The sequence below is a fragment of the Petaurus breviceps genome, unplaced genomic scaffold (assembly GCF_028583685.1).
Source record: "Petaurus breviceps papuanus isolate PSGF00001 unplaced genomic scaffold, PetGlider_PUasm1.0 126, whole genome shotgun sequence".
Classification (NCBI taxonomy): Eukaryota; Metazoa; Chordata; class Mammalia; order Diprotodontia; family Petauridae; genus Petaurus; species Petaurus breviceps.
Window position 1 is genome coordinate 1,182,024 of NW_027185655.1, and position 27,631 is coordinate 1,209,654.

At 39.0% G+C, this 27,631-nt stretch overlaps 1 long non-coding RNA gene across 1 annotated transcript in view; it reads right to left on the minus strand.

The window, feature by feature from the left end:
- LOC138169363 (uncharacterized) overlaps positions 1–26,405 on the minus strand; it is a 58,584-nt gene extending 32,179 nt beyond the window's left edge. Inside the window, exon 1 of the long non-coding RNA XR_011170332.1 lies at positions 26,263–26,405. This is a non-coding gene — a long non-coding RNA (uncharacterized lncRNA). The remainder of the gene's footprint in view (positions 1–26,262) is intronic.
- Between the last annotated feature and the right edge of the window lie 1,226 nt (positions 26,406–27,631).

Genomic DNA, 27,631 nt, shown 5'->3' on the forward strand with positions numbered 1-27,631 from the left:
AGCAGATTGAGGAAGGCAATGGTCAGTAGCAAATCACTGGTGAGGAGGAACAGAGTGAAAGGAGAGAGAAAATTATAAACAGGGGGAGAAATAGGATGGAGGGAAAAACATAATTGGTAATCATAACTGTGAATGTGAATGGGATGAATTCTCCCATAAAACAGAAGGGGATAGCAGAGTAGAATAAAAACCAGAATCCTACAATAAATATGTTGTTTACAAGAAACACATTTGAAGCAAAGAGATACACAAAGAGTAAAGGTAAAAGGGTGGACCAGAGTATATTATGCTTCGGCTGAAGTAAAAAAAAAAAAAAAAGCTGGTAAAAATAAATCCTGATCTCACACAAAGAAAAAGCAAAACTAGATCTAATTAAAAGAGATAAGGAAGGAAACTATAGCTTGCTAAAAGGTACCATAGGCAATGAAGCAACATCAATATTAAATATGTACCGAGTGGTAGATCATCCAAATTATTAGAGGAAAAGTTAAGTGAGTTACAGGAAGAAATAGATAGCAGAACTATACTAGTCAGGGACTTCAACTTGCCCCTCTCAGAACGAGATAAATCTAACCACAAAATAAACAAGAAAAAGTTAAGGAAGTGAATTGAATTTTAGAAAAGTTAGATATGATAGACCTCTGTAGAAAATTGAATGGGGATATAAAGTAATACACCTTTTTCTCCAGTACATAGCAGTACACAACAATCTACATGTAATTAGGGCATAAAAACCTCACAATCAGATGCAGAAGGGCAGAAATATTAAATTTTTTCAGATCATAATGCAATAAAAATTATGTGTAATAAAGAATCATGGAAAGATAGACTAAAATTTAGTCGGAAACTAAATGATCTAATCCTAAAGAATGAATCTGTCAAACAATAAATCATAGAAATAATCAATAATTTTATCCAAGAGAATCACAATAATAAGACCACATACCAAAATTTATAGGATACAGTCAAAGCAGTTCTTAGGGGAAATTTTATGTCTCTAAATGCTTACATGAATAAAATAGAGAAAGAGGAGATGGATGAAATGGACTTGCAACTAAAAAAGCTAGAAAAATAACAAATTAAAAATCCTCAATTAAATATCAAAATTAGAAATTCTGAAAATCAAAGGAGAGATTAATAAAATTCAAAGTAAGAATATTATTAAACTAATAAAACTAAGAGTTTGCTTTATGAAAAAACTAGTAAAATAGATATTTGGTTAATCTGATTTTACAAAAAAAGAAAGAAAGAAAAGGGGGTGGCTAGATGGCACAGTGAATAGAGCACCGGACCTGGAGTCAGGAGGACCTGAGTTCAAATCCTGCCTCAGACACTTAACACAAAAACTAGCAGTGTGACCTTGAGCAAGTCGCTTAACCCCAATTGCCCTCCAAAAAGGAAAAAAAAAAACCACAAATTATCAGTATCAAAAATGAAAAGGGTGAAATCACCACCAGTGAAGAGGAAATTAAAGCAATAATTAGGAACTATTTTGCCCAACTGTATACCAATAAATATGACAATATAAGTGAAATAGATTAATGTTTACAAAAATATAAATTGCCCAGATTAACAAAAGAGAAAATGAAATAAATGACCCTATTTTAGAAAAAGAAATTGAACAAGCCATCAATGAACTCCCTAAGAAAACATCTCCAGGGTCAGATCAATTTACAAGTGAATTCTACCAAACATTTAAAGAACAATTAATTCCAATACTATTTATGCTCTTTAGAGAAATAGGCCAGGAACGGGTCCTACCAAATTCCTTTTTTGACACAAATGTGGTGCTGATAGTTAAACCAGGAAGAGCCTAAACAGAGAAAGAAAATGACAGACCAATTTTCCCTAATGAATATTGATCCAAAAAAATAAATAAAATATTAGCAAAGAGATTACAGCAATTTATCACCAGAATAATACACTATGACGAGGTGGGATTTATACCAGGAATGTGGGGCTGGTTTACTATCAGCATAATTGACCATATCAATAACAAAACTAACAAAATTCATATGATTATCTCAATAGATGCAGAAAAAAACTTTTGAAAAAAATACAGCACTCATACCTATTAAAACACTAGGGAGTATAGGAATAAATGGAGTTTTCCTTAAAATGATAGGTGATATCTATCTAAAATCATCAGCAAGCATTATATCCAATGAGATAAGCTAGAGGTTTTCCCAGGAAAAGGGGTGAAACAAGGATGCCTCAGTATTATACTAGAAATGTTAGCTTTAGCAATAAGAAAAGAAAAAGGATGGGGCAGCTAGGTGGCGCAGTGAATAGAGCACCAGCCCTGGAGTCAGGAGGACCTGGGTTCGGATCCTGCCTCAGACACTTAAGACAAAAAATAGCCATGTGACCTTGGGCAAGTCACTTAACCCCAATTTCCCTCAAAGAAAAATAAATCTAAGGAATTAGAATAACAATGAGGAAACAAAACTATTACTCTTTGCAGATGATATCAAGGTTTACATAGAGAATCCTAGAGAATAAACTAAAAAACTACTTGAAACAATTAACAACTTTAGCAGAGTTGCGGGGTATAAAATAAACCACATAAATCATCAGCATTTCCATGTATTACCAACAAAGCCCAACAGCAAGAGATAGAAGGAGAAATTCCATTTAAAAGAACAGTAGACAATACAAAATATTTGGGAGTCTATCTGCCAAGACAAATCCAGAAACTATATGAACACAATTATAAAATGCTTTTCACACAAATTAAGTCAGATCTAAACAACTGGAAAGATATCAATTGCCCATGGGCTGAACAAGCTAATATAATAAAAGTGACAATTCTACCTAAACTAATTTACTTATGAAGTGCCATACAAATCAAACTACCAAAAAATCTTTTTATACAGTTGGAAAAAAATAATAACAAAATTCATCTGGAAGAACAAGAGGTCAAGAACATCAAGGGAATTAATGAAAAATGAAAAGGAAGGGGGTCTCCCCCTACCAGATCTTAAATTGTATTATAAAGCAGCAATGATCAAAACCACTTGGTACTGCCTAAGAAATAGAATGGTGGATCAGTGAAAAAGGTTATGCAAGTATGCAAGACATAGTAGTCAATGACTATAGTAATCTGCTATTTGATAAACCCAACGATTCCTGCTTCTGGGATAAGAACTCACTATTTCCAAAAACTGCTGGGAAAACTGGAAAATAGTATGACAAAAATTAGGCATACACCATCTCACACAAAATATCAAGATAAGGTCAAAATGGGTCTATGATTTAAACATAGAGGGTGATACCATAAGCAAATTAGGAGAAGAGCAAGCAATAGTTTAGTGTCTGTCATACCTATGGAGAAGGGAAGAATTTATGATGAAACAAAAGATAAAGAACATTACAAAATGTAAAATGGATAACTTTAATTACATTAATTTTTTAAGTTTTTGCACAAACAAAACCAATGCAACAAAGATTAGAAGGAAAGCAGAAAGCTGGGAAACAATTTTTACAACCAGTGTTTCTGATAACAGTTTTGTTTCTCAAATATATAGAGAATTGAGTCAAATTTATAAGAACACAAATCATCCCCCAATTGATAAATGGTCAAAGGTTATGAACAGGCAGTTTTCAGATGAAGAAATTAAAGCTATCTATAGTCATGTGGGAAAAAAATGTTTTAAATCACCCTTGATTAGACAAATGCAAATTAAAACAACTCTGAGGTACTACATCATACCTACCAGATTGGTTAATATGGTGGAAAAGGAAAATGATAAATGTTGGAGAAGATGTGGGAAAATTAGAACACTAATACATTTTCCATTCTGGAAAACAATTTGGAACTATGCTTAAACAGCTATAAAACTGTACATACCCTTTGATCTAGCAATACTACTACTAGGTCTATATCCCAAAGAGATCATAAAAAAGGGAAAAGGACCCTCATGTACAAAAAATATTTACAGCAACTCTTTTTGTGGTGGCAAAGAATTGGAAATTGAGGGCATGCCCATCAGTTGGGGAATGTTTGAACATGTTGTGGCATGTGAATGGAATGGAATATTATGATGCTATAAAAATGACAAGCAGAAGGATTTCAAAAAAGCCTGAAAAGATTTATATGAACTGATGCTGAATGAGGTGAGCAGAACCAAAAGAACATTATAAACAGTAACAGCAACATTTTGCAATAACCAATTTTGATAGACTTAGCTCTTCTAAGCAATAAAATGGCCCAAGACAATTTCAAAAGACTCATGATGGAGAATGTTATTCACATATAGAGAAAGAACTATGTAATCTGAATGCAGATGAAAGCATACTATTTTCACTTTTTTTGTTTTTTCCTTTTTCTTTCTCATGATTTTTCCCTTTTGATCTGATTCTTCTTTTATAACATGCCTAATGTGGAAATACATTTAACATGATTGTACATGTATAACCTATATCAGATTGCTTACTATCTTGGGGAGTGGGGAGGAAAGAGGTGAAGAGAGAAAAATTTGGAACTCAAAAACTTATAAAATGAATGTTGAAAACTATCTTTACATGTAATTGGGTGGAAAATACTATTAAGTAGGGGGAAAAATTTTAAAGAATACTCATTCACCTAAAGGAAAGAATGAACAACAATGAAAAAAAGAGTCTCCATGTAATCACAGATACATAGCAGCTGGGTGGAAGATAGGAAAGCTGCCCTTGCCCCTTACCAATAGTTCCCAGTGGTTCTATCTCACTTGCTACCAGTAAGGGGAAAAAATTAGCATAAGCCCTTGTGCATTTACATTCAGTTCTGGCCCAGCATCTTCTAAGTCATCAGTTCTTCCAGCTCTGGGACCAGTTGAAAGACTTTTGGTCATCACACTATACCCCTCAATCACTCATGATCAGAAAGCATCTTCCCCAAGTTCTGTGTATTGGATTGGCACCAGTTAGGAATATCTGCTTGCACTCTATTTCCCCAAGATGGGCAAATCAAAGTTAACTCTGATGACTAGGGCCTCATTGACCAATTTTCCCTTTTCATTCATAGGAAGTAATTTGTGAAGATGGTGTAGTGGGAAGAGACCACCAAGAAATAAGAGAATCAAGATAGCTTTATGGAGAAGGTGACACCTGAGCTAAGAGGATCATACATCGAGATGTGGAAGGGACCTTCAAGGTCACTGGGCCAAACCTCTCATTTTATAGTTGAGAAAACTGAGGTCAGAGAGGTTTGGTGACGTCTTCAAGGTCGCACAGGTGTGATGTGTCAGAGCTATGACTCAGTTCCAGGTCTTTTAACCCCACATCTGTCATCACTCTGCTTAAAGCCACTCACTTTTAGACATGTGGTGTAGGATTTTCCAAAGGAACATGTCACATTGTAGGCAATGGGACATGCTGTTCTGGGACTCAGTGGAGAGGTCAGGGCTAAAGATACTCATTTAAAAGTCAGATGCTGAAGTCAAGGGAATAAATGATTGCCTAAAGAAATAGGGTTGGAGTGAGAAGAGAGGAAACCTAAGGACAGCATCTTGAGAATATTCTTCGTAAGGTATTGAAATAAGGATAAAGAGTCATCATAGAAGACAGAAGAGGGGTTGGGTAGATGATAGAGCATGCTACCCACCTCCTGACCAAGAAGTGATGAACTCTGGCTTCAGAAACACATTTTTTGGGACCTGGCCACTGTGGACATTTTTTTTGCTCAACTACACGTGCTTTTTTACAACTGAAAGAGGGGCTACCTAGATGAGACAAGCTGGAGTTTTTCATAGTCTAAAGGACATTCCCTAGCCCATAAAATGTCTGAGACTTGAATAGCTAAATTGCACGTGAAGAAGCAAGTGAGGGGTGGCTTAGGTATGCAGTGGATAAAGCACCAGCCCTGGAGTAAGGAGGACCTGAGTTCAAATTCAACCTCAGACACTGACACTTACCAGCTGTGTGATCCTGGAAAAGTCACTTCACACACCATTGCCTCCCAACCCCCACCTCACCCCCCAAAAAAGAAAGAAGAAAGTGAAACAATGAACTTACCTTAAGGACAAACACTATATTCATAGCTTTTTGTCCAACAAGTTAGCTATATAATGTCCCCAAAAGAGTATGACCAATGAAACTGAGGATTGAAACTAAGCACTCTTAAGATAAGGTGGAGTGTCTTGACCAAAGGAAGAGGTTTTTAAGTTGGGAAGGATTGTCAAATAGGAGAGACAATAATTCTCCCACCTCCCACCTGAAGGTAACAAGCCATGTCAGCTTTGAGGTTCTGAGGTAATCAAGGGAAAGAGGTCTCTGCAGACGCTAAGCTAAGGGTCATTGCCTTAACTTAAAGAACATGGTAACATTCCACGTTAAGAAGCACAGTGCCACCCAAACAACTGAAAGCAGAAAAGAATGCAGCATCTCATTGAAAGTCAAGCCTGGGAATCCAGCAGACTGGCTACCCTTTGAGGACCCAACCTGCCAATGCCAGTGTGATTTGGGTAAGTGAACCTCAGGGTATTATACAAGAGTTTTCTTTTTTTTTTTTATTTTGGGGGAGAGGTGGGGAGAGAAGATAGAGAGCAAGTACTCCCCCCACAAAAATTATAATAATGATAAAGAGAAGGAAGGCCAGAAGGAATCATAAATGAGCAAAACAACTTTGAAAGTTGCATATTGAATTGATTATGTATTTCTTTTAAAGCAAGCTCTACATTAGACTTGCAGTTTCATGTACAATCCTCTCCTGTTCCACATGTACGAAGTAATGTTCATTTTATTTGATGTTTATGAAGTTCAGAATAAAAAAAGAAAACAGATAAATGTGGATAATAGCTTTCCAGTAGTCCCAGGAGATGCTGCCTGACCCAAGGATAGCCTGAGTTTAAATGCCCAGGGAAAAGATTGTGACTGACCTTCCCAGTACACTGCAAAATGCCCCAGCTCCAAAGACCCATCCCCAGCCAACAGCAACAATGCCTAAACTTCAGTTGTATTACATATCTCCTTCACTTCTCCCATTGACTTCCAGAATGGGGGGGGTGGGGGGGAGACAGACAAAAAACAAAATCTTCTTTTGGAATATGAGAGATAATCTTCCAATTGATTTTCCAGTCCTTCTGTTCAAGTTTACCAAAAACCACAACTCCTCTGGCTAAAGGTCACAAAGCATCCCACCATGTTCCCCAATATGGAAGGTGCAAGTTAGAGAAAGTAGAAATTGGGTTGGCCAGGCACCCCACCTCTTCCACTCATCACACCAATATTCCCTTGATTTCAGCTCTTCTTTTAACCTTATAGCCATCCCTTTTTTTGCATTGTCTTGATTTCTGGATAGACCCTTCCCTTCTATCATACCCAGAGAACCTTATAACAAAGAATAAACTAGAAAAGGAAAAAGGTAGGGGAAAACCATTTGGCCAAACTAACCATAACCAGCACATTAAGAAAAGCTGAAAGTGTAGTCAGTGCCCCACACACAAAGTCCCCTGCTTCTGTGAAGAAAGCCTCAAGATACATTTTCTCAACTCTTCTCCAGAACCACACTTTCAATACTACATTTCTATATGAACCCTTTACAAACAAACTCATAAACCATTATAGTTATCGTCTTCATTATTATTAATTGTTCTTTCCTTAGGTTGTCTCCTACTGAGAAAAATGATTATTAATAACCAATTATGGGGGAGATCCAGAGGTTTGGTTTTTTTTTCTGTCCTATTTCTTGGTTTGAAGTCCAGTCTTTGAAGGATGTGACATGACTGACCTCGGCTAAAAATTTATCCTGCCAGAGACCATCTTATCTAGGTGGATTCCTTCCAGTTGTGTTCTACTCAAGTTCTTTGATTAAATTGCCCAAGGCTTGGGGGGTGATTTGGAAGTAAATGATGTGGTCAAAGTCACATTCCCCAGTCTCTCATTAGAAAAGGTCCACCTATTGTAATGACAATATTCATTCTATCTCATCACTTGTTAACCAATCAGAGTCAATTGCTACCCTCAGGAACACCCACTCTTCCAGGGGCATATAAGCATTAAGTGGGATCCATGAGGGGTCTTTAGCATTTGAGAGCAACACAGACCCCTTTTATTAATAATACACTAGCATTATTAATAAAATGATTAATTACCCAGAGACTACGTCTCTTGAACTTTTTAAACATTACACTACTTTTTTTTAAGGTGGTAAGGCTCAGTTTTCCTTTCTGCCAGCAGTCTCTCTTTTTCCTCAATCCAGGTGTGGGCCTATCACATTTAGGGATGTACTGTCCTTAAGGAACCAGTGGAGATCAGAGTAAGTCTGCCTCCCTTTACAGAAAGCTATTTCTGCAAACTAATCAGGTCACACACAGTTTCTGGACAATCAGGACACACCATTTTAATTTTGCTCTGGCGCTGCTCTCCCCCTCTTACCCCTCCTCCCCTGCCCCCATTCACAACAGATTTACACATCAAACATTTGCTTTATCCAAAGTATGAAACCAACAATCCACTCAGTATGGAAATGGGTTCCTTTGGAATAAGGTGTCTTGATGCCCTCTGAAGCCCACTGTAAGAGGATCCTATTTGCAGACAGTAGAAGTATATTATAAAAACCTCATCACTGCACAAATTGGGATATACCACAGGTCCAAATATTTCCTTAAACTGTCAAATGAACGGGTGGGTCTCGATAATCCCAGAGATTTCTGCCAGTTCTAAATCTATGATCCCCTGAAACATAAATAAGTACAAAGTCTCTGAAATCACAGCCTAAGAGTTTAGAGTCCGTCCCATCTCATGACACAGGCATTATACAAAAGTTCTCCCACGTATGTCTGACCCACGGCTTAATGCTGGTTAATGTTCACAGCTGGCCAAGACAATTAGTAAGCTCAAGACTTGGCTTCGGGCCTTCCTTCTCTTCCCAAAGACCTTTTCTTTTAATGGAAGGCCTTTTATTATTATCTATTATAAATGAAAGTGTTGACTGAGCTTTATTGTCTCCTTTGAAATGCAAGATTCCTGCAATCCAAACATGCAATGATGTCACCTTATTCAGACAAAATGAATTCAGAATTTGCTTTAATTAAGACATGCTGTGTTTAAAGTATGGGATGGAGAGAAAAGGGGATATTTTCTAAATCAAAAAGAAAATTGACTCTGGATTTAGAAGACCCAAGTTCAAATCCTACTTCTTATAACTGCGTGATCTTGAACAAATCTATCACTGGGCCTCAGTTTCCTCATCTATAAAGTGAGAGGGTTGGACTAGATGATTTCTGAGTCCCTTCCAGCCCTATATCTATGACCCTGTGGCTTAGATTAGCAGTCCCACATGTGGAATCAATTACTAGAACAATAATTTATTTTAACATCTTGTGATGTAGTGGAACCAGAAGGGGGTCTGGATTTCAGCTCTCACTTTGCCACTTGGATGACCTTGAACAAATCACCTGAACACCCTGGGCCTCAGTTTCCTCGAATTCCATTCGAATTAAGAGGGAAGACAGCTTGCCTTCCAACAATGTGTTTACTCTAAGCTTAGAGGTTAAATGACCTTGCTGAATTAACTCTTCTGCATCAGAAAGTGCAACCAAGACTTTCAAAGTTTTCATCTCTGTACCAGTCACCAAAGTGTGAGAAGCAGCATGGGAACAAGGAAAGCAGAGTGGTCTTAGAGCCAGGATTTAAACCCAGGACTTGTGACTGTCACTTAGCAGCCACATGAATCCATGGGCAAGCTAGCTAATCCCCGTGACCCTCAATTTCCTTTTCTGCCCTCTCTCCTACACAGGAATGTTTTGATGAAAGTGTTTTGTAACTTATAAGTTCTAAGTGTTATATAAACTTGTCATTTGTAAAGCACTTAGTGAACTGGAAAGAAATGTATTTGCAATCAATCCCTCGATCAACAGGCATTTAATTTAGTATATTATATGTGCCAGGCACTGGAAATACAAATAGAATGACTAAAAAAATCCTTACTCTTGAGGAACTGACATTCTAGTGGGAGAGACAAGAAGTGTGTATGTATTGTGTGTATTTGTATATGTATACATATATACACATACACACAGACATATAGACATATATAAAGTATATGAGGGGGAAAATATATATATATATATATATATACATACACTACTTGTCTCAGAGAGAGAGATGGAGATGTGTGTGTATAAACAAAGAGACAGAAATGGAGAGATGGAGAGGGGGAGAAAGAGAGAGGGAGGGAGAGAGAGGAGAAGAACAGAGAGAGAGAGCAACAGACAGAGAGAGGAAGAGACAGACAGATAGAGAGAGACAGAGAGAAAGAGACAGAGACAGAGAGACAGAGAAAGAGGAGAGATGTGGGCATACAAAATAAGTACAAGGCAGTTTGGGAAGGAGGGCACTGGCAGTTGGGGCATCGGGAAAGGCTCTCAATAAGCGTTGCCTATGGAGGGGAGCAGTCCTGTGAGGTGGGATATGAGGGCAGAGTGCCTTCCAGGCTTGGAGCACAGCTAGTGCAAAGATATAATAGTGGGTGGTGGAGGGTCACGTGTGAAGAACAGAGATGAGGCTCATTGGCTGAATTATAAAGCAAAAGGGAGAAAAAGTGAGGTCGAGGCCCTGGGATCTCACGGTAGCTCTGCTGCTTATTATCACTGCTTTCGTGGTTAGCCTCCTTGCTGCCTCAGTTTCCTCATATATAAAACAAGGGTCTTGGATGAGATGATCTCTAAATTTCCCTTCAGCTCCAAATCCTATCTAAATGTGAGTTGTCATCATCATTTCCCAAGACAACTGGCAAAGCTTAGGTTTTGGCCAGGCTCCAAGACAAAGCTGTAGGAGTGCCACGGTCTACTTACACAATACCTTGTTGTTGCTGTTGTTGTTCAGTCGTGTCTGACTCTTCATGACCCCATGGACCATCCTGTCCATGGGGTTTTCTTGGCAGAGACACTGGAGGGCTTCACCATTTCCTTCTCCAGCGGATTAAGGCAGAGGTTGAGTGATTTGGCCAGGGTAACACAGCTAGTAAGTATCTGAGGCTGGATTTGAACTTGGGTCTCCCTGACTCCACATCTAGCTGCCTCCTTACAGTACCTTACAGAGTACAAATGCTGCTTTTCCGGATTTAAAAAGCAAAAACTGAGAAATGGGAAAACAAAGAAGGTTTAGCCTTCTACATATTAATGGTCTTAATGGTATCCACCACTGCCACCCGCTCCCATGTCTTTCATTATGGGTTACAAGAGCCAATGAGTTGTGGCTTGCTAATATCTGGAAAAGTCATAACTCTCCCACCAGAGGAAAAACCCATTTACCAGACTCCACTGTCAATGAACCTTCTTTCCTTCCCACCTCTCCTGGAAAGGCCATAATGGCAAGTCCAGCCATATTCCATTGTTCATTATGTACCAACCAAGAGACAGAAGAGCCCCAGCACATGCCTGTAAAGCACACTTACTGAAACTATGAGAAACACAAGGTATTTTTCTTTTCTGTTCCAATCCTTGCTTTTCTCCTGCACAAGGCAGCCTTTGTCCCTTTCTCTCCAGGGAAATGTTGACACCACAAAATGGGAAGGCGTGAAAATGTGACTCGTGCATTAGGTCACTTCATATTTAAGAGAAAGGCTCTTGAAAGCTTAAGGCACCTAAAATCCTCCTCAAAACTTTACTCCCTCAGACCTTTCTTCCTAGCCTTCAGCACTTAAAAAATGGAGAGTCTCCCTAAGTGGTTACAAGATCTTAAATCTTATTTTAAATATACCATTTTAATACTAAAAAAAAAAATAAAGGAGATTCAAATCTAACTGTGCTCAGTCATTTGTGAGTCTCTTGCTGACTGAGTAATGCTCACAGTAGGGGGAAAGGAACAAGCATTTATTAAGCACTTACTGTTTATTAAAAACTTGGTGCTTTATAAATAAAATGTCATTTGATCCTCAGAACAACCCTGAGAGGCAAATGCTATTGTTACAGTAATTTTACAGATGAGGAAACTGAGGCAAACAGAGGTTAAGTGACTTGTCCAGGCTCACATGGCTAGTAAGTGTCTGAAACCAGGTTTGAACTCATGTCTCCCTGAACCCAGGGCCAGCACCCCATCAATTGCACCACCTGATAGCCTCTTTCCTCTATCCCACATTTTTTACAAGAGCTGCAAGAATGAAGATGTCAGACTGACACTATCCTGCTAGTGATTTCTTAGAAGAGATAAAGTCTTGGGAACTCATCCTTCAAGGTAAAGTTGTGCAAAGAAGGAAACCTACTCCCTCATCCCACCCACCCACCCCCAATATTGAGTTCTCTTCTAAGAAAGAACAGGGGCTAAGATAAACCTTTTAATCGTATTGATGCATTTTGTTTCTACATAACAGCTAGTTCCAGATATACCATTTTTCCCCTCTCTCATCTTACTCTGTAAGCCTCTTCCTCTGACCAAGAAAAACAATTAAGAAAAATTAAATAATGTGGTGACTGTGACTGACAATATATACAGCATCCCACACCCACGGTCCCCTACCTCCCAAACAAAATGGAAAAAAAATGTTCTCATCTTTTCTCTGTCAGTCAGAAATACACATCATTTAGCCTTATGTTATTGTTTACTTTTGTAAGATCTGCATGCTCATGGAAAGTAGTTGGGTCATCATGGGTCATTGAAATACATAGATGCAGTTCATGCGCACCATGGATAGATTGGATCCAAAGCACAGTCTGCCCCATAGAAAGGAGGGTAACCAAGGGCTAGTATTCACTAGCTAAGTGAGGGAGCAGGCAGGCTCCAGGAGTATGGTGAGTCTGAAAGATCCTTTCTCTTGACTCCAAAAAGCATAATCAGATTAGACTATGCATCTGCCTTCCCCACCCTCCCTCAGATATCTCTGGCCTAGAGATACAATGTTCAGGGATCTGAAATAAAAGGAACTTCCCTATTTGCTCTTAAGGGGGTGGGTTGCCCTTAGCTACTCACCAGCTTAGATCCTTCCCATGAACTGAAGGTTGTTCAAAAGACCATCACAGTAATGGATGGCAAGCAAACCCTTCTATCCAAGAAAAAAAGAAAGAGAAATCAGAGAGGTCATAAAGATTAGTATATACCAAAAAAAGTCACTGAGAGGAATGAGCCCTTCTTCTGCTAGTGAGATAATATCTCAACCAAGAGAGAGTACCCATTCTCACCTTGGGGGAATTTCTCTCTCTCAAGTCTCTAGGGAGACAAGATAGAAATCAGGACCATGGAGAAGAGTTGGTTCCCCCATATGTCTACAGCCTCCAGCCTTCCTCTTTCTTCCTATTTTCTGTTCACATGTCTCTCCCCCAAGAGTCTCTGAAACAATTATAGATGTCTCTGCCACCGATTTCGCTCCTTTTGCAAATACACAGTATGATCTCAGCATTCTCTCCACCAATCAGAAGTCATTTTTCCCTCCATAAATGTAGCAGCATGCAAAATGCCTCAGGTCTCATTAGGAGCCTGATTACAAATTATCAAAGTTATTATATATAGTTTTCCTAGTCTACTTACTTCCCTCAATATCAATTCACATAAATATTCCCATGTTTCTCTGAACTCTTCATATTCCTCCTTCCTTATGGTACAATAATACAGCATCACATTCATATATCAGTCAATCAACATTTAATTATTAAGCACCTATTTTGTGCCATGAGGCAGCATGCCATAATGGTTAGAGAGCTGGCCTTAAATATGAAAAGACCAGAGTTCAAGTCCTCCCTTTTACCCTTGGCAAGTCACTTAACCTCTTAGCGTCCTAGGCAATTCTCCAAAACTAAAAGTTTCAGAGTAGGTGCTGACTTGCACTATTAGAGGGAGTTTCCTCACCTGGGAGTTCCTTATATCACTGAAATTGCTTATTTTATGCCATGTACATATGGTGCTATGGATGAAAAGACAAAAGTTAAATAGACATTGCCTTCAAGGAGATTATAATCTTATAGCTATCTATCTATATGTGTCTGTGCATACATACACAAAGTTATCTTAAGAGGAATGTGCTAGCACTTCAGGGATCAGGAAAAGCTCCACATAGAAGGTAGTATTTGAGTCTTTAAGGAAACTAGAGAGTCTAAAGTACAAAGATAAGGAAGGAGTACATTTCAGGCATGGTGAACAGGCAGTTCAAAGGCACAGGGGTGGGAAATATACTGGCATGTATGAGAAACAGTAAGGTCAGTTTGACTGTACCATAGAGTACATGCAGGATCACAAGGTATAATAAGGCTCAATGGGTAGGTTAAAAATACATATTTACCAAAAGTTTTTCAGCCATTCCTCAACTGATGGCCACCTGTTTTGTTCCACTTTCTTTGATACCACAAACAATACTGCTATGAATATTTTGGAGGATATGGGACCTTTCTTTTTGTCTTTGACTTCCTTAGGGCACATGCCCAGAAAAATAATGCTAGGTCAAAGGGTTTAGTCATTTTATTGGCACAATTTCAAATTGTTTTTCAGAATGTTTGGACCAATTCACAACTCCACCAACAGTGTATGAGCACACTCATCTTCTCATAGCCTCACCCAATATTGATCATTTCTGACTTTTATCTTTGGTAATTAGCTAGTTATAAGGTGAAGTTTCAGTACCTATAACACATCAACCACAAGACAGGACTTGAGCATTTTGTAATGGGAAGTTCATCATTTCTTCTTCCTCTCCCCCACACTTTGCAGCTTAGTAATATTAAAAATCTAGCAAGCAATCTTGGCATGTGATTTTAAGTGCAAAGGAACTTGAGCTTTGCTGAGGAAAGCTAGAAGTCTTTCTTTTGGTTAAACTTACACATAGAAGAATGTCAAAATTATTAAAAAGACAGAATTTGAAATGTAGCAAAATTTAGTCACTCACATTTGCTACACATCATGTAGGGTCATCCAGCTATAAAATGACTTAGATACCTATCAGTTGTTCAACCATTCACTACTATTCCCCTCCTCACCAGAGACTAGAGTTCTATTACAGTACTAATAGAGTACTATTAACAGTGCAGCAAATATCCTCCTGGCAGAGCTTAACAACAGCAAATCTCTGAAATAGATATATTACAGCTTAAAATATCCTCCCTCCAATTCAAAATCTAACTGGAGAAAATACCTTCCTAAAGATGAAATCTGAACATGTGGAAAAGGAGCTTCAAAAACTAACAGAGGAAAATAATTCTCTAAAAATTAGAATCAGTCAAATCAAAGCTAATGATTCTATGAGGCATCAAGAATCAGTCAAACAAAACCTAAAGACTGAAAAATTAGAAGAAAATATAAAATATCTCATTGGAAAAATAACTGACCTAGTGAACAGATCCAGGAGAGATAATCTAAGAATTATTGGTCTACTGGCAAGCCATGATAAAAAAAAAAAAAAGCCTGGACAGCATCCTCCAAAAAATTATCAAAGAAAACTGCCCTGAGGTCCTAGACCCAGAGGGTAAAATAGTTATTGAAAGAATTCAACCAGACACCTCCTGAAAGAGATCCCAAATTGAAAACTCCAAGAAATATTGTAGCCAAATTCCAGAATTATCAGGTCAAGGAGAAAATACTGCAAGCAGCCAGAAAGAAACAATCCAAATATTGTGGAACTACAGTCAGGATCACACAGGATATAGCAGCTTCTACATTAAAAGATTGGAGGTATTGGAATATGATATTTCATAAGGCAAAAGAGCTTGGACTATAACCAAGGATCAACTATCCAGCAAAATTGAGCATCATCTTTCAGGCAAGGAGATGGTCCATCAATGAAATAAAGGGCTTCTGATGAAAAAGCCAAAGCTCAATGAAAAATTTGATCTCCAAAATGTCCTCTCTCTCCCATTTACCTGCTGGATTCCTACCTATCCTTCCAAGTCCAAATCAAATTCTCCCACTTCCAGGAATTTTCCCTGATCTCCTGCTCAGTAACAATCTTCCCCACTCAGATTTCACATGTCACTTTGGTTGTACCTTTCTAATGCACTTATTATAAAATAGTCAATGTTATGGCTCATAGAATCATAAATTGAGAGGCAGAAGAGATGCCATCTATCTCAATGCCCTCTCTTTTATATATGAGGGAACTGAGATACTGAAAAGTTAAGTGACTTGTCTAGGATCACATAGTAAGTATCTGGAATGGAATCTGAATCCAGATCTTCCTGACTCCAAGTCCAGTGGTCTATACACTATTCCAGAATGCTTACCTATATATGCATCATCTCCCTACACCAAAATAGGCATCTATAAAGCACCTACCAAAGCAATAACTAAGATGGGACTTAGCCCCTGGTTACTAGAGGGGCATAGACAGCATTTTCCATCCTCCAGTAGTATAAAAGTAATTGAGTAACTTACTTACAACTAGGTGGGTCTCCTTCTTCACTGGGAAGATGGAGCAAGACCTGAAAACCAGGAGCCACTTTAACCCCTAAAGCAAGAAGAGTTAAACTTTAATTGGCTGCTACTAGGTATTCCCCTTACCAAGTTTGCTCCTAGGCATGGCACAGCTGATGAACAAAATTATCATTCCCTTGCTTGCAGGACACCAAAGTACAAATAATAAGTAAAAATGGGAAGCTGTAAGAAAGCACCTTCCTTCTTCTCCACCCCGCCCCCAATACACATTCCTGCTAAGCATCACCGTCCCACCACATGATCACCCCCTCTCTTGGCTCCCCAGCAGCCACTTTCCAAGTGTCCCAAAGCTTCATACACCATGCCCAAACTGAGCTCATGCTGTTTCACCTTGATTCCAAAATCACTGCCTACATTTGGACCCTGCCTTACAGAAGTCATTGAGTCGAGCACCAAGGAGACAGAGACAAAATAGAAAATTCTCTCTGCTCTGAAAGGACTTCCATTTTCCTGGAAGTAAACAGACAAGCGGAACAGCTAGGAGGCATGGTGGGTGGAGTGTACAATGCATAGAACAGTTAGAACAGTACTTTGTATATAGTCAGCCTTTAATAAATGCTTTATTCATTCATTAATTCCAAAAGTATATGGTGGTACTAGTTTTCAAGTGAGGAAGAATATCAGTATCAAATATCTATTAAGCCCCTACTATGTGCCAGACCCTGCACTAAGCTCTGAAGATACAAAAAGAGGCAAAAGACAGTCATTGTCTTCAAGAAGCTTAGAATCTAATTAAGGGAGACAATGTGCAAACAAATATATTCAAAGCAAGCTACATACATGATAAATAGGAAATAACTTACAAAGCAAAAGTATCAGAATTAAGAGGGGCTGGGAAAAGCTTCTTGTAAAAAAAAATGGGGTTTTAGTTGGGACATAAAGGAATCCAGGGAAGTCATTAGGCAGAATTGAAAAGAAAGAAGATACATGGGGGACAGAGAAAATGCCTGGAGCTGAGAGACTGAGGGTCTTGTTCATGGAATAGCTAGGAAGAAGAACTGTCATAAGCCTCTACATGAAGAAAGACATAATAGCAGCTGAGGATGCTTTATCTTCCCACTAGACTACCACGTGGCCATGAACCCATGGCTACCTCTGCTTCTTCTGAGTCTGTTGTGTTTACTCCTTCCTGATCTTAGATGAGGATGCTTATCCAAGGCAGATCAGACCAAGCCATTCCCTAGTGAACAATAAGAGGTCAGAAGAATCATCAGACATTCAGCAACTGGAACTTATAGTAGAATCTGGTGGTAGCTAGAGCAGCCAATTCATCCCTGGGGAGTGACCTCCTTGACCCAGCCAGCAGTTAAGCAACCTAGCAGCTGAGATACGGTGCCCTGGAAGTGAGGGAGTGACTCCTCCACTTGGTTAAGCCATACATAGAATTGAACATTTAGTATAGTCCCCGTAAGTTTGACTCCAGTCTCTCCAGAATCTCTTCTCCAATGGAAGACAGGGTGTTCCTGGCTTGGGAATTATTTGTACTTCAGATCTAACTATATATTCTCTGTAAATATCCATTTGTAAAAAGGAAAAAAAAAACTAGTTGACATTAATTGATTTTCAATTATATCAAAGAAATATTGACTGGTTACAATAATATTGGGGCAATAAACACTGGTGGTCAACATTGGGGCAAAAAAATTGGATGCGGCTCATGAGAAACAGAATTGGAAAGGTACCACTCAAGTCCTCAAGGTCACCCCTGGACCTCTGAAGAGGGGAGCCATCAGTCTTGCTCTGGAAACACATTCTGCTAACTGGAGTGTGGGTTGGGAGAGTAGTCTCAGAGGCAATATACCTCACATAAATACAGCCTAAAGAATTCTTACTGCCCAGAGGCAATGAGGAGCTCTAAATTTACCTGAGCAAATTAGAGACATAGTCTTCCCTATTGGATTATAAGTCATGAATAAGAAGCCCGGCTCTATGTCTTACCCAATCTTTGTATCTACCCCGGTACCTAAATACTGTTTATTCACTATTTCTTAAAACAAGAGGCCCTTTGTGAGCATTATGAATATTGAATATTCAGTTACATTCCTAAAATCACCCACTTATCTAGAGATCATCTAATCTACCTAACACCATTCTTTAATAACAAATGAGTAAAAAAAATGCCCAGAGAGTTTATGTGACTTGCCAGGGGTCACACAGGTGGTAAATATCAGAGCCACCACTCAGACACAGATTTTTCTGACTTTTCATCAAGGGTCTTTCCATTACGTTGACTCTGGAGTCAAAGGCCATGGCATCAAATTCTACCTTTGATAAAGTGATTCCCTCTGTGACTTTATATTAGACCCTTAATTTCCATGGGTCTGAGTATCTTCATCTGTAAAATGAGACTTGTTCTTCCTTCTCCAAGAGGACCAATGACATCAGGAGGGTGATGGCTTGACTTGCAAATGAGTAGGACTTAAGAGAGGTAGAGCTGTGCAAAGTCACCAGCCTCTCCTTTATTCCAGTGGCAAGACATAGGTCAGGTTAACAGGCAATGGCCCCAAGTGCAGTGGGAGAACTTGGCCTTTTTAAGTGAAGGTCTTTCTCAGGTCTCAGTTTCTCTGAGACAACATCCATTTAGCGATTAAAGCTTAGGTAAGAACTGAGGCAGAAGATGGCCTAGTTTGTCTTCCCAAAAGAATCAGTCTGGGAGGGGGAAGATGCTCAGGGTTTCTGGCCAGAACAGAAACAATTGCTACACTTAGTCTGAGCCTCCAGAACCCAAACAATTGAGCACTGGAGGTGTGGGCTGGGACCCATTAGAGGCCAATCAGCGAAAGCAGAGTGATTTGGGTTTAAAGGAACAGTCAAGCAACTGCATTTGAATCCCAATGGGCTTTATCAAAACCTGAATTTCCAGAGCCATATTTCAAGGAACCATAAATGAAAATCGTATGAGACAAAGGAGTTAATTGTCCCAGTTTTGTGAAAAAACAATGATAGAACAAATAAGCAGGGAAGAAAAAAATCTAGCCCTCAAACCCCAAGATATCTTGTGAAATATAAAGTGATCAAAATTTATATTCCTTCGGACAGAGCACCCACATTTTAGGTGTAAAATGAGAGGGTTGGATTTGATGGCTTCTGAGGTCCCTTCTAGACCCATGATCCCGTAGTACACACACACACACACACACACACACACACACACACACACACACACGTCATTTTTATTAAAAAAATCCCAATATCTTTCACAACTCTCTTGTTGGCATTGATTTAATAGTTATTACATCCATCAACACAGCCCTTACTGGTTTTTCACAATTAGACCTTTGGAAAAAGTGAACAGACCAGTGCCTGAGAGCTGGTGAGCCCCTCCCCACTCCCTTCTGCACCCTGTGTGAAGCCCTTTGTCGCGACTCGGGGCTCACAGCCTCTGGAACGCAGCCGACTTGGGTCTTTCAACAGCCTGCTGGGCCTCGCTTTCAGGGGTCAGGGAGTGCGCTCCAGCTGCCATCCCTGCCAAGTGACAGATCTTTTCCCCAGAAAGACATGGGTCATAAACAGGCTAAGTCACAGGTCCCTCGTTTTCAGCCCCCTTTCTTCCCTCACCATTAGTGACCGCGATACGTCCCTTACTTTTAGAAATCCAAACAGAATTTTACTTAGGTAAATCACATCCAAGGAGACCACACAGTGAAGAAGATTCTTCTGCAAGAGCAGCCATCTCGGAACCAGGATTTTAAATGTTTTGGTGGGATTTTTAAAGAATTAATGCCTTTTCTATGCTATGGGGACATATACGTATCCATAGAGATAATGATCATTCCAGTAACAATTATAATAATTACTGAATACAGATAGCATTTAAAGGTTTGCAAAGCACTTTACATTTTATTTCAACCTCACAACGATCTTATAATACCAGTAAATACCGGTATTATCTGCATTTCACACATGAGGAAACCGAAGCTAGGGGAGGTGCCCAGGGTCATACACTTAGTAAATGTCTATAGGAAGATTCTAAGATGTCTTTGATTCTCGACTACACGGTCACCATACCAGATTGGAGAGGGGGAGGGAGTGGAGGGGGCAGGGAGAACACATGAAGGGAAGGAACAGAAAATTCCAGAAATTATAGCCTGTGAGAACAGTTGAAGTCCTACCCATCAACATGGATTTATTAATGCCAGGCACTTTATTAAGTATTGGGGATAAAATAAACAAACAAATAAATGAAGGAAGGAAGGAATAGATGAATGAATGAATAAATAAATACCAGTCCCTTGCCCTCAAGGAACTTAGAACCTAGCGGAGGAGTCCGAATAGAAATAATTTGACTTATGCAAACTGAAAACAGAGTAGATGAAATGTAATCCTAAATGGAAAGGCTCTGACAGTTGGAAAGACCGAGAAAGGTCTTTCACCAAAGGTGGTGTTGGAGTTGAGGTTTGAAGAAAGCCAGGGAGGCAAAGTCACAGGGATGGAGTGTGAAGTTAGAGAAACAGCCAGTAAGCCAGTGTCCCTGGATCGTGGCGTCTCCTTGTAAAAAAAAGAATGGAAAGGTAGGAAGGGGCCTGGTGTTGAAGGGCTTTGGATGCCAAACAGAGCAGTTTATATATGGTCCTGGAGGTGATAGGGAACCCTGGAGTTTACCGAGTCATGTCGTGTTCTGACCTCAGTCTTACACGGAATTTTCTATTTCTTCTTTTCTCCATGTCGTGGTTTTATGTGTTGAGCAACCAGGAGAGAGGAGGATGAAGAAAAAGGGAAACAGGAGGGTCATCCTAGCTGGTGCTTGTATCCCTGGTCTAAAGATCATTCAGATATAAACACCACACGTCCATCAGCCCTTAGGATTCAGATAGGTTTTAAGGAGCAGGGGCAGTAAGCATAAGTCTGCTCTCAAAAACATCTGTTAAAATAGTGTAATCGGTGCAGAGTGCCTCAGATACTGAGCCCAGAGCCAGAAGCCTCTGAAACATATTGGCTAGGTGAGCCTGGCAAATCACTTAACCTCCCAGGATTCTAGGCAACTCCCTGAGGCTAGAATTAACACAGAAAGTACCAACCTGACTTGGTAGAGGGAATTTCCTCACCTAGGAGTTCCCAATACCAATTCAATCCATCCCTAATTCTATCCAGTGCTTATCACTAACAGACTACAATGGAATGGACCAGTGCTCTGTCTACTTCCTAAAGGCTGTGCATGCCAGAAGCCACTCATGATGAGTTCCAGGACCCCTGTGACAGGATGAAGGCATAAGACTGAGGATGTGTCCATACCCATGAATCCCAAACACATACTACCTGGACTTACAAATCACAACCTACTTGTAGATCTTCACTGAGGAGTTTTGTTTTGTTTTGTTTTGTTTTATCAGATTTGCAATTCCATCAGCCCTGGTGAGTCAGGACTTGAACCCAGAGGCCAGCTCACTATCCTCTGTATCACACTACCTCTCTCCATCCTGGATTTCACAGAACCATTCTGACCTGTCTAAAAAGTACAAGGGAGATTTTTTTTTAATCCCCCCACAATGAAGATAGACATTGCAATTATTCCCCAAGACAGGGGCTACCACTATGAAAAACAGAGTTTTTTTCCTCCTGCCTCATCCTTCCCTAAATCAATGGTTCAGCGAGTGTCTGCCCAGGTCAGGCTTTGCCAGAGAGCAGTAGCGCCTTCCCCTGTACTTCCAAAATTCAGATTCTCTCACAATCACTTCAAGCCAGTCCTCCCCCATAGACAAGATTCTTTTTTAAAACACTCCATTCTTTTATTTGGCTCCATGCCTACCTTTTAAAAAATCTGTTTTATCAAACATTAAAAATAAATAATTCCACTATTTATCCAATTCTGATTGCATATGGTGATTAGAGCATCAGAAGACACGGAGAAAGACAGGAGAGTTTCAGCTAGCCCTTCCAAACCAGGTTTGAGATGATAGCAGACTCGATGCCTCTTTTGGAAGACAAAGTGCTCCGCAAACTCTACCCCTCCCAGAGAGGGTCATAAATGCATTCTGGGGATGGCAGGCTGTGAGAACAAGGGTCCATCTGTTTCTCCAAACTCCTGCCAAGCAGAGACATGATGCGAGCATGTTGGAGGCTTTGCCAGCCAGAGTGCTGGAGGATGGATCTTAAGTTTCAAGAATGTTGCAAAAGACTTTAGACATTAATTGAATTGCATTTGGCCTTTATCCAAGAAAACACCACTTAGTGCTTCAAGTCGCTTTCAAAACAATATATAAATTTTGACATAATCTAATGTTAATGCAGAGTTCAAAATAGAAAGGTACAATAATTATGCCTTTCCTGGACCTATCCTGGATTTTTGTTTCCAGGGGAAAAAAAAGAAGAAAATCTATATACCAAGCAACAGGATATCAGAGTTGGAAGAACCGTTAAAGTCTAGTTCCTCTCTTATCTGAAGGAGAATCCACACCAAAGTGTCTCCAGCAAGTAATCATCCAACTTTTTCTTGAAGCCTTCCAGTGATGGGGAACTCATTACCTCCAGACTCAGTCCATTCCTCTTTCAGACCACGCTCATGCTTAGAGGAACTTTTTCAGCACACAAAACCCTAACCTGCAAACCTCTCTGCAACTTTCCCCAAAAAGGCAGGTTTTTTTTATTAAAAGTTAATAAGAAACAAGTTTGCATTAGGGTTTTTTTTCCGTAAAAAAGGAGAGAAATGTATCTTTACTATTATGAAAACATGAATAAAAGTAAGGCAGCCTTATACTAACAAGCGGTCTACATTCTTGGCCAAAAACAGGCCTCAAATCCATATGGCAAACCTCAGAATAGGGTAGGACTGCCAGCAGTCTTGAAGAGGAGTCTGAATGGCACTATGTGGGACATTTCCCCCTCCTTCAATTCAAAGAGAAAATGAGGAAATTGGTTAAGGCGTGTTACTGAAAAGAAAAATCACTGTGGGTCTCCATATTTAAATAACTAAACCACAGTCCAGGAACAAAAAGGGGGGAGAGGGGTCCTCAGGAGCCTGCTGGGCTCAGGTTCATTTAGTTTAAACATCAGAATCTTTCTTTCAATCTGAGGGAATTTTCCATGACATAGGAAATGAAACGTACACCCAAGAGAGGGAATGGGTGAAGTTGGTGATCAGATTCACACTCAAAACCTGTGAGACTTGTTAGAAGCCCTCATTGACTCTCCAGCTCAAGCACAGGAAAACAGGAAAACTCTCCATGTAAGGAAGCTCGATTCACCTGCAACAGGTAAATTAAGTGATGGCAGAATGGGGCGATGTGAGGACCACCGAAATCGTGAGGTTGGCCTGCTCAGCTGCAGGAGTCATCATCCAAGTATTATCCTGAGGTCACCAGCTAAAACACAGGGAGCTGAGGATGTCAAGCATCGGTATCTTGTTCACGGAAGATGAATACAAAAGACAGGTTCATTTGAGAGGTGGGGAATTAAGGGAGTAGAATGTCACATGCACTGTCAGATGAAGTCAATATGTCTGGGGTTTGGACCTATTTTTTTATTGCAATAGAGTCAAAGTTCTTAACTTTTTTGTCTCATAGACGCCTTTAAAAGTCTGGTAAAATATATAACCTATATCAACTCATTTACCATCTTAGGAGGGAGACAATTTAGAACTCAATTTTTTTTTAATGAATGTTAAAAATTGTCTTTACATGTAATTGGGAAAAAATAAAATATATTATTTTAAAAAGAAATTTTTAAAAATAAATAAATAGTCTGGTGAAGCCTATAGACCCAGGTTTATGTTTTTAAATGTAGAAAATACATAACATTACACAGAAAACCAGTTCCATTGAAATACAGAGTATCAAAATATTTTTTTTAAGTTTATAGTCCCCAGGTTAAGAACCCACTAACTCATGTTAGCAAATGGGTTGTAGAGGGTGGTGATAAAGAAGAGTTATGTAGGTAGCTAGTGGGTATATAAAACCAATAGACATTAATAAAACTTTTTTTATGGAAAATGAAACTCAGGTAGCAATCAATTCTGGAAAACAAACACGAAACCTCTGAGGATTCAAAGTTTAATAAGTATTTCTATAGATAATTATTCTGACTGCTCTCTTCAGATGCCTTTTCTCACCATCATGTGGAAATAGGCCAAGGATGAGCACAATGCTATGAAGTCCTATGGAGGTGAAAAGACCTCAAGGCCAGGCTGAGCAAGCTTGAGATCTCCCATCCAAAGATGGGTCTAATTCAATGTAACCACAGAGTGTCTTCTCAAATATGAGATTCCATGATCCTCTGAAGAATATGGTTAAACAAAAACTGCCTTAAAATACAAGAAAGACCAAATGGGGGAAAAATGGAAAAGTAAGTCTCCCAAAATTCTGGTAAAATATTTCTAATTTAGTTCATCTGATGACATTGAAAACTTTTCTTATAATAATAATAAGGCCATTTAAGAATAGGTACTTTGTAGTCATAAAATACTTTATCCCCCGCCCCCCTGCATCACTCATGAAGCAACCACAGGCAATAACACATTTCAAGAATATAAAATAATTGAATTAAAAGTACTGCTCTGGCAAGGACACACAAGAGAACACTGTTTTATCCATGAAAAGCAAAGCAGTAAATGGGACATTCAAAAAGGACGTCTTCCAAATACTTTGGATCCATCAAGAAGATGTTTGCTTTGTGTTGCTATGGCATTTGGACCAAAAACATTGAACAAACCTGATTCTTTAAAATAATGCTTTACCTTATCCTCTCCGACATCCGTTTTTTAAATTATGAAAGCTCCATATTCTGTCATTTTATTTCATAATTACATAATTTATTAATGAGGTGGGTATTTTCATTTCAAAACTTACCTTGTTTTTTCTTGCAAGAGCCAAGGTTAACTGGAACTGACACAGTTTTCCATACCCTTGTGGAGGGAAGGTCTCTTAAAGGCCAACAAACAAAAAAATGTATTTTTATTTAAAATGATTAATGCTTAGTGAAAAGTTCAGAGACTAGGAAAGGGGAATGCTTAAAAAAAGAGTTACAAAAGTAATAGCTCAGCTCACTTTATTACTGGAAAAGTCATTTTAATAGTTAACCATCAGAGCTCCCTGGAAGCTAGAAAAGTGACTTGTTTTATTATATACTTAGTAAATGTCATGTACTTGTCTAGAAAAAGAGAGAATACTTCACACTTAGAGACTTCTGTGCAACAAATATCCTCCCCCATCCCAGTTTGTAAAATATGTCTCATGGAGCATGGATCTCCCACAGGGAAAGTGGTCCTGCCAAATCTCAAGTTTGATACAAGGGCTAATAAAAAGAGACAGAGGGATACGTGGATAGAGACAGATGATAGATAGATAGATAGATAGATAGATAGATAGATAGATAGATAGATAGATAGATAGATAGATAGATAGATAGATGATGGATAATGGATGGGTAGATGGACAGACATATATACAAATTGTGTGTGTGTGTGTGTGTGTGTGTAATGGTATCTATTAACAAACTCCCTTATATGTGGGGAACTTGCATTTGCCTAAGGCAAGAATTCTTAACCAAGAGACTATAAGCCTTTTAAAAATAGATTTTGATAACTTTATTTCAGTTTAATTGATTTCCTTTGTAATCCTATGTATTTTATTTTAGGTACTTAAAAGCATGTCTATGACATAAAAAAAAAAGATTAAGAACCCCTGGCTTCCTCACAATACCAGATCTCAAACTATACTACAAAACAGTCATCATTAAAATGATTTGGTGCTAGTTAAAAAGAGATCAACCAATGGAACAAATTAGGAGCACAGCACAGAAGGAAAAGAACACAGGAGTCCAGTGTTTGATAAACCCAATGACCCCGGCTACTGGGGTAAAAGCAAAGTAATTTGAAAGAAATTAAGTAGAGACCAATATCTCATCCTATATGCCAAGACACATTTCAAATGGACACATGACTTCTCCATAAAAGATGGCATCCTAAGCAAATTCGAGACACAAGAAAGAACTTACCTTTCAGTTCTATGAATAAGGAAAAAGTTCATGGCCATATGGGCAGCTAGGTGGTGCCGCAGATAGATAGCTGGGTCTGAAGTCAGGAAGACTCATCTTCCTGAGTTCAAATCTGTTCTCAGACAGTCACTAAAATGGAAACTAAAGGGTTACTTGCCTATTGGAGAATGGCTAAACAAATTATGGTATATGAATGTAATGGGATATTATTGTTCCATAAGAAATGATGACATGGAAAGTTTTAGAAGAAACTTGGAAGACCTTGAGTCAATACAAAGTAAAATGAGCAAAATGAGAAGAATGATTTATATTACAACAATATTATAAGGAAAAACAATTTTGAAAGACTTTAAAAGTCTGATCCGTACAATGATAAACCATAATTCTAGAGGATGAAAGATGAGGAACCTCCTGCCAGAGAAGTAATGGACTTAAAATACAAATGAGGCATCCATTTTGGAGATGGCTAATGTGTACATTTGTTTTGCTGGACTATAAGCATTTGTTATGAGAGTTTTCTTTTTCTTTTTATTCGTCAGTTGAGGGAGCAGTGGGAGAAATAATAAATGCTTGCAAAAATAGTAAGTCAATGAATTGTCACTGCTTTTTTAAAAAAAGGACAAAAAGAAAAAAATAAAGAGATTGATGGCCCTTGTCGCCTTGAAAAAGATTTTTTAAAAGAATGTCCAATCTAAGGAAATGATTTGTGATGCATCTTTCTTTCTCGTAAGAAGTCCAGATGGGATTGGGTTATCTACCCCTCCCCACACACCTCAGATCACATGGAAATAAGCCTCTCTCATCTCTGTAAAGGGTCAAAACCTCTCCCCAACTCTCTACCAATTCTGACCATTAATCCCACCAGACAAAGATTTTGTGGCTGCCTGATTTTTTTGTTTATACTAAGAACATCCATGATAACAGGAGGAAGAAGGAAAACCTTCAGAACGTAAACATCATAAATAAGCAGGGGCCACTTTGAGGCTGACACCAGAGGGTCAGTCCTCTGTCTCTCTCTTTTTCCCCTAACTGATCAAGAAGCAAGATGGCACTATGAGTGAATGTCCCATCAGTTCTACCTGCCAATGTTCTGCAGCCTTAGCTCACCAGGGTTCTAAAGGAGGGGACAGAAGATGTCAGACACTCTGAAGGACCTTGCCCAACACATATGATCATAATAATTAACATGTATTTGGCACCTACTGTGTGCCGGGCACCATGCTAAGTGTTTTATACTTATTATCTCATTTGATCTTCACAACAACCCTGGGAGATGGGTGCATATCCTACCCAAGTCATGAGTAAGATGAAAAATCTTCCGGCACATTCTACCCAGAAGCCTCCAGAACCAAATTTTAAAAGATGTCAC